This window comes from Pongo pygmaeus, chromosome 13, assembly GCF_028885625.2.
Source record: "Pongo pygmaeus isolate AG05252 chromosome 13, NHGRI_mPonPyg2-v2.0_pri, whole genome shotgun sequence".
NCBI classification, from domain to species: Eukaryota; Metazoa; Chordata; class Mammalia; order Primates; family Hominidae; genus Pongo; species Pongo pygmaeus.
The window spans coordinates 48,605,811-48,617,970 of record NC_072386.2 but is presented as its reverse complement, the minus strand read 5'-3'; the positions used below and the strand labels follow the sequence as shown (position 1 = coordinate 48,617,970).

The following is a 12,160-nucleotide window of genomic DNA, read 5'->3' as shown; positions in this document are numbered from 1 at the left end:
AAGAGGCTAGTCCAAAAGAGGCTGATCTCATTTGTCACCCAGTGGTTTCTTTTGGGCCTTGGGCAAATGGGCCAACACTTATTTTCAAGGCTGACCTCATCTTTTCTGGCTATTGAGTAGACTTCAGTTGATGAGGGCATATGAGAAATGAACCAGATAAATTGCTTGATTAGAATCTTCATGAACCAGAACTGATGAGAGGGGCACACATTTACTTGTGAATTAAGAACCAAATACATCTTTCTGGGGCCCAATACTGACACCCATTTACATCCTCCCCACTGTGTGCTGTTCACTGGTAGCAAACCCTGGCTATTCCTTATTTTAGAATTTTCTCACCACTATGTGGTGCTTGACTATTTGCCATGCTTCTCTTGCAATTCTCATGTTAGTCTATAAATGACTATTTATTTCTTCAATAGCATCAGCTTCTATAACCATAATAAACAAACAAACAAGTAAATATAAATACTCTTTAACTGCTAAATGGATGGAAAATAGACAGACTCTTTAGTTTTTAAAAGGTAGTTATAGTTAGCCAAAATGGAATCAGCTTACATTCTTGGCGCCATATACGATGTAACAGGTCTGTGTGTGCCTAAGTGTATGTGTGTGAGGATGTATGTTCTGAGAGTGTTAAGGTGATAAATAACATATTTTTTCTTCTCAAATGTGACATGTCTTGGAATTAAAAATTTACATAAAAATTATGAAATTTTTAAAATGTGAGAGGTCAATTTCTCCATATGCCATAAGGTATAGAAATTAATGTCAATTTTTTCAGATTATGTGTGATTTATTTAACTTATTAATGATAAACAGTGATATTAACTATACATTTAAAGATGTGTATTTTGTTAACTTTAGCTAAAGTGTCTAGGTCTCTACAAAACACCTCTTTCTGATATGAAATATATTTGGTAAATAGGTGGCAAATTTCAAATACACTTTTCTAGTCAATTACCTCGTAGAAAAATCAACATTCATCTACTGCAGTGTTCCACAGCCAAAATCCAATAAAATTTGGGGTAGAGGAGACATAAATTTGTCTCCTCAGGCCAGGCTTTCTGATATTTTAAGGGACCAGGAACTATTAAAAAGTATCTGATTTAGGTTGTTAACTAGTGAGGCAGATAGTGTTATTGTTCTGCAAATATTCACTACTCCCACTTGCATTCTTCCTGGAGGAATATACTTCCCTGCCCTGTTGACATTGAAGATAGCATCACGTGTTTTGGCCAGTGGAATGTGAGTAGACGTGATCTAGTAACATCCAAGGAGAATTTTGTGGTGCTTGATTTGTCCTCTTGCACTTTTTCTGTCATCCATGAGAAATGCATGATCCTGGGAGCGGCAACTCTGTCAGACCAAAAGAAAGACCTAAACCTGATGTTGAGCCTGGAACATTAATGCCACAATGAATTACAGACTTGTGAATGAGAACAAAATATTTTTACAGTAATAAGCTGAGATTCTGTAGTTGTTTGTTACCGTCTTAGTCCGTTTAGGTTGCCATAACAAAATACCACGGAGTTGGTGGATTAAACCACAAACATTTGTTTTCTCACACTTCTTGAGGTAGAAAAGTCCAAGAGAAAGTTTCTGAAAGGGTTTGGTTCCTGGTGTAGGCTCTCTTTCTGGCTTGCAGAGGGCTGTCTTCTCGCTGTGTCTTCCCATCACAGGGAGAGAGAGAGAGAGAGCAAGTGCAGCCTTCTGGTCTCTTTTCTCATAAAGATATGAACCTATTGAATCAAGGCTCCGCCATTATGACCTCATTTAATCCAAATTATTTATATAAAGGACTTATCCCCAAATTATTACATAAATTTTAATGGGACCGAAACTTCAGTCAATAGTAGTTATAAAACATTATTGTAGCATCACCTCACTGATATATCGTTGTTACTAAAGCCTGTGTCCCGGCTCTTTGCATCTGGTCTCTCCTAAAACAACAACAGGTAAGCCAGAAAAGTAAAAGAAGAGTGTAATCTGGTGTAGGCAATGAAAATGACAAAAACCACTTTTTGTTTATGTGGCCTTTTAAAAAAAAATCATTTCCTATATTTTATACCAATGTAAAGATTTTTAACCAGTAAAAAATATTATTAGGTAGAATTTTTAAATTTGCTATAGTTGAATACATGTAATTACTTCTGAAAAAGTTAACTCTTATTTTCTGTCTTGTGTGCTTGTGTCTGGTTGCATTATGAGATTCATAGGTTTTCTTAAAGTCTGCCTTGTTAGATACAATCTGATGAATGCAGAAATGCAATAGGGTGGTATTTAAATCAAATAACGAGATCAAGAGACACAGAAGCTATATCAGTTTCTCATATAGTCTGAAATGACGATTGCCTTAGTATACAGGCCTGCTCTAAGATGCATTGAAGGGTAACATTCTCTTTTGATTCTAGAAGTGGGTAATGTATTGGCCTTTTCATTTTTTAAATGTAGAAATCTAGTAACTAGATTTTTTAAATTAAAATTATGTGTTCCCATCACAGATTGTCTTTTTTGTACAAGAATTGGATCTCAATATTATGAATAAGCACATCATACAGACAAGGCTATCTAAATAGGAACAGCAATCCCAGAACACAAGAGTAAGAAATGTTTACCCTTGAGGGAGGGGCAGGTGAAGGCAAAACAAGAGATGAGGGGATTAATATTCTCAGAAATAAGTCTCTAGCCTACAAAGGTGGCACATATTGGTAACCAGAATTATAAGATTGACTGATATGCTGAGAAATCAACCTGGAGTCATAATCAAGATTGCTTATTAGTGCAAGGCCTCTCAGTATGGTGGTAAATTTCTAGCCCAGATGCTCTAAGTGAAGACATTACTCATTGGGCTACATTCATCCTTGGAAGAAATCTTTTTTTGTTTGCTTGTTTCACATAAAGGTGCTGCCTGGGCCAATGTTTGCTTGGATTCATGGATAATCATGGACCAACATCAAATGCCTGGTGTGAGGGTAAAAGGTAACACTGCAGTCCTGGTGATATCACTTGGACATAGTTTGAAAACCACTAATTTATTTTAGCAATTATAATTTGAACTGATGGGTTCAGAACACTCTAAAATTGGAACATTCGCTTTAAGCACAATAATGCAGGCACTCATTTCCCTGGAGCCTGCTTTATTTCTCTCCTGCTTCAGCTTCCTTGAACAGAGACTTCAAAATTACTACTCCCTTAGACCTTGTAACTTGGTCATTCTTACTAATAGGCTATAACAGCTCCCCTACAAATCAATGAGGGTTATGCTTTCAGCCTTAGACTTCTGTTTCAGAGCAGGGCAATATTTATTCACAGTTCTTGTTTATGTAGGTGTAAAACAGATATACAGGCACTATGAGAATCAAATATTTTGTTTTAAAAGGGTTCTGGGAAAAGCAATCTTTGTGCCAGATATGTACATATCTTGACATACTTTTTGTAAACTACCATGAATATATTTTCAAGCTTTAAAACTTATTTCCTAATAAAATACCTTTAGTCAATGTTATAATGCATAATAGCTGATTTTCTAGTTTTTCATGTAAAATTCCCATTTTCTACCTTCCAGGATATTTACATGTATCTTAAAGTTTTTATGGTACATATCCCAAAAATTTAAAAAGAAAGCAGATTTATACTTGCTCAGCTTTTTATAAATAAATAAAAAGTATTTATAAAAACACTTTTATATAATTATATGTTAATTAAAAAGCACCTCAAACTTAAATTTATTTTTGAAAACTATTAACAGCCAAATGTCCAACAATGAGAGACTGGATTAAGAAAATGTGGCACATATACACCATGGAATACTATGCAGCCATAAAAAACGATGAGTTCATGTCCTTTGTAGGGACATGGATGAAATTGGAAATCATCATTCTCAGTAAACTATTGCAAGGACAAAAAACCAAACACCGCATGTTCTCACTCATAGATGGGAATTGAACAATGAGAACACATGAACACAGGAAGGGGAACATCACACTCTGGGGACTGTTGTGGGGTGGGGGGAGGGGGGAGGGATAGCATTAGGAGATATACCTAATGCTAAATGACGAGTTACTGGGTGCAGCACACCAGCATGACACATGTATACATATGTAACTAACCTGCACATTGTGCACATGTACCCTAAAACTTAAAGTATAATAATAATAAAAAAAAAAGAAAACTATTAACAGCCAACACATAATTGATTAGACCAAGTTGTCTATAGAAATAACTAAGAGATTACGTATAAATACATGCTTGAGGAGATTTGGAGACATCCATTTCAATGATTCACAGTGGTGTCATGTATTTTTGCTCACATCAAAATCAAAATCAGGTATTCCAGATTAGATCATCCTCTATGTGGACCCAGACTCTTTCCATCATAGGGTTCTACCTTGTCAAAAATCTTAAGAGTCTTCTCCATTTAGCTGGTGGATCAGGGAATAAACCACAGGACAACAACACCTGATTTTTGATCACTTTGGCTGGTAAGTGTTACTCTTCATTTCTATTCCTATTCCACTGGTGTAAATAAGAAATGAGGCCTCTCTAGATTCAAAGGAGCTAAGAAATATATAATTCCTGCCTAGGCAGTTGCTTCTTAGGAACAATTCCACACTCTCATTCTCTGCTACCAAGTGGTTATCCAAAGCCTCTCCACATATTTTCAGTTTTTTGGACAACAATAAATAGCAATGATATTTATCTATTAATCTCTACTCTGTGAGAGCATAAAGAATTAGTGGTCAGAAACACAACATATGAAAACTTATGGAATGTAGCAAAAGTAGCCCAAAGAGAGAAATTTATAGCAATAAATGCCTATGTCAGAAAAGACGAAATATCTCAAATAATCAATATAATGTTACACCTTAAAGAACTAGAAAAAAAAAGAACAAACCAAACCAAGTTAGCAGAAGAAAGGAAATAACAAAGTTCAGAGCAGACAGAAATGAAACAGAGACCAGAAAAAACATTACAAAAAATTAACAAAACTAAGAGATAGCTTTTTGAAAAGACAAACAAAATGAATAAACCCTTAGATTAATGAGGAAAAAAGAATACTCGAACAAATAAAATAAAAAATAGATGGCATTACAATTGATACCACAGAAATTCAAAGGATCATAAGAAACTACTATGAACAACTGTATGTGAGAAAATTCGACAATCTAGAAGAAATGGATAAATTCCTAGACACATATAACCTACCAAGATTGAATTATGAATCAACAGAAATTCTGAAGAGACCAAAAATGAGGAAGGAGATTGAATCAATATTCCAACTTCTCCCATCAAAGAAAAGCCCAGGACCAGATGGCTTCACCACTGAATTCTAACAAACATTTATTTTCTTCTCTTTTCTTTTTTTTTTTCTTTCAACTTTTATTTAAAGTTCTGGCATACACATCCAGGATGTGCAGGTTTGTTACGCAGGTAGACGTGTGCCACGGTGGTTTACTACACAGATCATCCCATTACCCAGGTATTAAGCCCAACATCCACTAGCTGTTCTTCCTGATGCTCTCCCTTGCCTGACCCCCCACAGATGCCCACAGTGTGTTGTTTCCCACTGTGTGTCCATGTGTTCTCATCAATCAGCTCCTGCTTATAAGTGAGAACATGTGGTGTTTGGTTTTTTGTTCCTGCATGTTTGCTAAGAATAATGGCTTCCAAGTCCATCCATGTCCCTGCAAAGGATGTGATCTCGTTCCTTTGCATGGCTGCATAGTATTCCATGGTATATAGGTACCATATTTTCTTTGTCTAGTCTATCGTTGATGGGCATTTAGGTTGATTCCATGACTTTGCTATTATAAATAGTGCTGCAATGAACATACATGTATCTTTATAACAGAATTATTTATATTCCTGGCTATATACCTGTAGTGGGATTGCTGGGTCAACTGGTATTTCTGCTTCTAAGTCTTTGAGGAATTGCCACACTATCATCAACAATCTACTAAACACTTAAAGAAGAACTAGGCCAGGCGTGGTGGCTCACGCCTGTAATCCCAGCACTTTGGGTTGCTGAGGCAGGTAGATCACGAGGTCAGGAGTTCGAGATCAGCCTGGCCAACATGCTGAAACTCTGTCTCTACTAAAAATACAAAAATTAGCTGGGCATGGTGGCACATGCCTGTAATCCCAGCTTCTCAGGAGGCTGAGGCAGGAGAATTGCTTGAAACCGGGAGGCAGAGGTTGTAGTGAGCCAAGATTGTGGCACTGCACTCCAGCCTGGGTGACAGAGCAAGACTCCGTCTCAAAAATAAATAAATAAATAAAAATAATGAAGAACTAATTACATTTCTTCTCAAACCCTTTCAGACAAATTGAAATGGAGGGAATACTTGTAATTTTATTTTATAAGGCCAGCATTACCACAGTATCAAAGTCAGACAAAGATACTACAAAAGAAAAAATTACAGGCTAATATTGATATTGCAGATGAATATAGATGCAAAAATACTCAGTAAAATATTAGCAAACTGAATTCAACAACACATTAAAATGATCATTCACCATGATCAAGTAGGATTTATCCTTGGGATGCAAGTATGGTTCAACACAATGCAATGCAAATCAATAAATCTGATACACTTTAATAACAAAAGAAAGAACAAAAACCAAATTATCATCCCAAAACATATGGAAAAAGCATTTGACAAAATTCAACACTCTTTCATAATAAAAACTAATAGACGAAGTATAGAAGGAATGTATCTCAACACAATAAAGGCTATGCATGATAAACCTATATCTAACATCACACTCAATAGTGAAAACTTGAAAGCTTTTCCTTTAAGGTCAGGGACAAGACAAGAATGCCAAATTTGACAACTTCCTTTCAACACAGTACAAAGTCCTAGCCATAGCAGTTAGGTAAGAGAAAGAAACAAAAGAACCACCTAATAGAAAATGAAGAAGTGAAATAGGAAATGAAGAATAGAGAAAATAGAGAAATAGCAAATAGAGACTATCTGCTGAAGACTCCACCATCAAGCTGTTAGAACTCAAACAAATTTATCAATGTTGCAGGATATAAAATCAATATCCACAAATTAGTAATGTTTCTATACATGTATAATGAACTATCCAAAAAATATTATAGAAAACAATCTCATTTATAATAGCAAGAACAACAAAATATGCAGGTGTAAACTTAACAATGGAGGTGAAAGATCTGTATACTGAAAACTAGAAAACACTGAAGAAAGAAAGAAAAGAAAATACAAATCAATAGAATAATATCCTGTGTTCATGGATTGGAAGAACTAATATTGTTAAAATGCCGTTACTACCTCAAGTGATCGACAGGTTCAATACAATCCCTAACCAAAATTCAATGTCATTTTTCACAGAGATAAAAAATCTCCGAAATCCTTACATTTGTATGGAACTACAAAAGGCCCTAACAGTGAAAACCATTTGAGCAAAAAGAATAAAATAGGAGGCTCACGCTTCATGATTTCAAAATACAAAGTGATTGCAATAAAAATCTCATGGCACTGGCATAGAAACAGACACATTGACCAATGAAACCAGAGAGAAAGCCCAGAAATACATCTAGTCATTTGTGGGCAATTGATTTTTGACAAAGGTGCCAAAAACACACAATAGAGAAGGGATAGCCTTTTCCATCAGTGGTGTTGGAAAACTGGTTATCCTCGTGCAGAAGAATGACACTGTATCTTTATCTCACATCATTATAAAAATTAACTCAAAATGGATTAAAGATTTAAATGGAAGGCCTGCAACTATAAATCTTAGAGAGGAAAAGCTCTGCAACGTTGTTCTGGGCGATTATTTTGTGGATATTATTCCTAAAGCACAAGAAAAAATAGCAAAACATAGACAAATGGGATTGTATCAAACTAAAATGCTCCTGCATAGCAAAGGAAATGATTAACAAAGTGAAGAGACAGCTCACAGAACAGGAGAAAATATTTGCAAACCATTAATGTGATAAGCCAAAAATATGTAAGGAAGTCAAACAACTCAATAGCAAGAAAACAAATAACCTGATTAAAAATTGGCAAAGGATTTGAAGACACATTTTTCAAAAGAAGACAAACAAATAGCCAACAGGTACATTTAAAAAATGCTCAGTATCACTAATCATTAGGGTAATGAAAATTAAAATCAAATGAGATACCACCTCACACCTGTTAGAATAGCCTCTATGAAAAAGATGAAAGATAAGTGTTGGTGAGGATGTGGTGAAAAGTGAACACTTGTCTGTTGCTGGTGGAAATATAAATTAGTACTGTCATTATAGAAAATGGCATGGAGATTCCTCAAAAAAACTAAAAATAGAACTACCATATGATTCAGCAAACCTACTTCTGGATATACATTCAAAGGAATTAAAACAGTATGTTAAAGGAATATCTGCATGCTCACGTTCATTGCAGCATTATTCACAATAGCCAAGATATGGAATCAATCTGTGTCCATCAACAGATAGTAGATTAAACGAATGTGGTATACACACACAATGAAATACTATTTGGCTCGAAAAGAAGGAAATTCTGTCATTTGCAACAACATGAATGAACCTGGAGGATATTATGCTAAATGAAATAAACCAGGCACAGAAAGACAAATACCACATGATCTCACTTATGTTACTTATATGCAGAATCTAACAAAGTTGATCTCATAGAAGTAGAGAGTAAAACAATGATTACCAGAGCCTGGGATATGGGGCAGGGGGTGGCAGGTGGGATGGAATGAAGTGCTGTTGGTCAAGGGATACAAAGTTCTGGTTAGACAGGAGGAATATATTAAGATCTATTGCACGGCAGGGTGACTATAGTCAATCATGATGTATTGTATATTTCAGAATAACTAAATTTCAAATGTCTCACCACAAAAAATGATAAGTGGAGGTGATAGGTATGTTAATTAGCTTGATTTGATTATCTCACGTTGTATATGTATATCAAAACATCATATAGTGAACTGTAGTGTAGACAATTATGATTTGTCAATTGAAAGTAATATTAATAAGAAAAGAATTAGTGGTCAGGAGATAAAATTGGAGATCTAACTCTTCTTTTTCTTATATGGGGCACTTTTTCTTTTACTCATATTTAATTTACTAAAGTGATCACAAGATGCTGAGAAGAGAAAGTGTGGTCTTATTTGGGCTCCAAGCCAGGCAGCTTAGCAATAGAGATTTAATTTTTAAATTTAATTCTAATTAAAATGAGAAGCTAGAGATGTAACAAAATTCAAGAAGTGAAAACTATAAAATAAAATTCAATCCAGGGGGAGAAAATATTTAAAGATTCATGGAGGCTCCTGAATGAGAATACTGGTATTAGAAGATCTTCAACTATTTTCTTGCCAATATCTGACTATTCTATGTCATATTGGTCTTTGTCCATTTGTGCCAAGAAAATTCCTCACAGTGAGATTTTTTTCTTATGCATGCACCACGGTTGCTAAAGTTTGCTAAACACTGCTACAAAATGTCACAAAAAGTGGCAGATTGGTGCCAATATACATTCATGATTGCTAATCTTACCCAGGCTCTCAACAGTGCCTGAGAATCCTATTAGCTTTCCATTACCCAACTTAATTCCCATTCCTGACAGATACTATTTCACATCTTCCTAACTCTTCTCAAATCTTCAGTTCATCCATCTTCCCCCTCAGATCCAGAAGATTTCTTGAAGCCACTGGGGGAAAACTTCTGGACTCCTCACTGCCCAAGTAACAATCAGCATACATATTTTCCTTGGTCCTTTTGGGACAAGGAAGCGTTGACTTTCCATCTACATAATTGATCTACCATCTATCTGCAGTCTGAAATCCTTCCCCTCTGGATTCCTTAGAAATACTGTAAATTCTCCACCCTCCACCTGCTTGCATCTCGATTTTCTCCACTTCTGGAGGAATCTCATTAGAATTTCATCATGCATGGTTTTTCGGCATTAAAAAATAGAAAATAAAAAGTAAACAACCTTCAACATAAACTACCCCTGCAAGTACTATTTTTTCTCTCCTTTCCCCTTTACAGTCAAAATTCTTGAAGGCATTATCTATATTTTTTGTCCCAAGTTCTTCAACTCATTCAACATTATTATTTTTCCCGCAATATGCCAACAACCTTGCTCTCACACAGGTTATCCAAGCTTACATGTTGCAAAATGTGGACACTCTTTAGCTAGCTTGCTTAACTTCTTGGGAACATTTGATACTGTTGGCAACTTTTCTTCAGAACCCTCTATTTTCTTACCTCCTGTGGTACAACTCTCTTCTGGTGTGCCTCCTTCCACACCAGCTTCTCTTTTTTTCCTCTGAACACTCATTTTATCTACTCTCACTTAAAATATTGATGACCTTCAAGGCTCAGTTCTAGTCTTTTTCTCCACTTCACTCTAGGACTTATTAAATGAATCCAAGAAACCTTTGGTAAGTTTGTCCACTCCCAAAGCTTCAAAATCTGTAAACTGATGACTCCCAAATCTCCTCCTTCAGTACAGACATCTTTCCTGGGATCCTTGCCTAGATATTTAGCTGGTTACTAAAACTGCACATGGATGTTTCATAGGCCCCTGAAGTCTAACCCACTCAAAGATGCACCATGATCTCCTTATCTTTATTCCACACTTCCACAGTTAATTGTCCTCTTGTGTTCTCTATCTCAGAAATGCCACTACCATCTACCCAGGACACCTCTCACATCTAGTAAATCACCACGTAATTTAGTTTCTACTGTCAAATTGCTTTCTGGATATTTCTCTTTATTGCTACAGCTACCACCCAGATCCAAGCCAATACTATGTATTTTTTTCTGATTGGTTGCCATCTCTTCCTAATTGGCCTTTTTTCCCCTCAAAAATCTCTCTCCTGTACTCTATTGTCTACAGTGCACCTATGAGAATATGGTTATGATATTTTCCCACTTAAAATCTTTTAAAGCTTTTCTACTGCCCTTATGATAAAGATCAAACCTCTAAACATTTAATAACTGACTCGACCATTCATGATCTGACCTCAGTACATTCAGCAGCCTCATAACTTGACAGCATCCTCAAATTCTGCTGTCCAGATATACTGAACTCCCATCAGTTCTTCAAAGCAGAACTTTCTCTTGTCCACATCTAAGGCTTCACATATTTTTGTTTTCTCTCAAATTCACTTTAGCACCCCTCTTTTCTATTTGATCCTACTCGTCCTTCAAGTCTTATGTTACATATCACTTCCTCATAAGCCCTTCTGAAATTTTTGGATGAGTTTCAGTAAATCCTACTGAAATATGACTTCAACATTTATGTACTTCCCTTATCATAACACCTATCATGCTTAATTATTATGCCTATTATATTAGTTTCCTATTTCTTCTGTAACAAATTACACCAATTTTTTTTTTTTTTTTTTTTTTTTTGCTTAAAACAGCACAAATGTATTATACTTCTGGAGCTCAAAAGCATAAAATAGGCTAGCAGTGCCATTTTCCTTCTGGAGGATATAGAAGATAATCAATTTCTTTATCTTTTACAGCTTTTAGAGGCTACCTGTATTCTTTGGCTTGTGGCCCCTTCCTCTATCTTCAAAGTCAGCAGGTAGCATCTTTAACTTTCTGTCTTCTGACCTCTGCTTCTATTTTCACATTGCCTTCCCACATTGACTTTTCTGCCTCTCTTGTTTTCTTATAAGGATCTTGGTGATTACATTGGGCCCACCTAGGTAATCCAAGGTACTCTTCTGATCATGATATCTTTAACTTAATCACATCTGCAAAAGACTTTTTGACACAGAAGCTAACATATTGACAGGTTTCAGTAATTAGGATGTAGATATCTTGTAGGAGGGTATTATACTGCCTTTCATACTTGTTTAAATGTTTGTTTTTCCTATTACAGAGCATAAAATCTTTTCTCTTCCCTTCTTTATTCTTAGTGCCTAGCACAGTGCCTTACCTCTCAGAGGTGTTCCATACATATTTATTATGAAGAAATACAGAGTCCTAGACTGATTTCTTTTTAAAAAAATTTATCCAAGGCTAGACATGGTACCTCATGCCAGTAATCCCAGCACTTTGGGAAGCTGAGGTGGGTGGATCTCGTGAGGTCAGGAGTTCGAGACCAGCCTGGCCAACATGGTGAAATCCTGTCTCTACTAAACAAAACAAAACAAAACAAAACAAAAC

The 12,160-nt window shown here is 35.7% G+C and overlaps 1 protein-coding gene across 1 annotated transcript in view; it reads right to left on the bottom strand.

Moving 5' to 3' along the window:
- Positions 1 to 12,160, bottom strand: part of PTPRD (protein tyrosine phosphatase receptor type D) — a 1,191,315-nt gene that overhangs the window by 842,682 nt on the left and 336,473 nt on the right. The gene's annotated exons all lie outside the window — the stretch shown is intronic.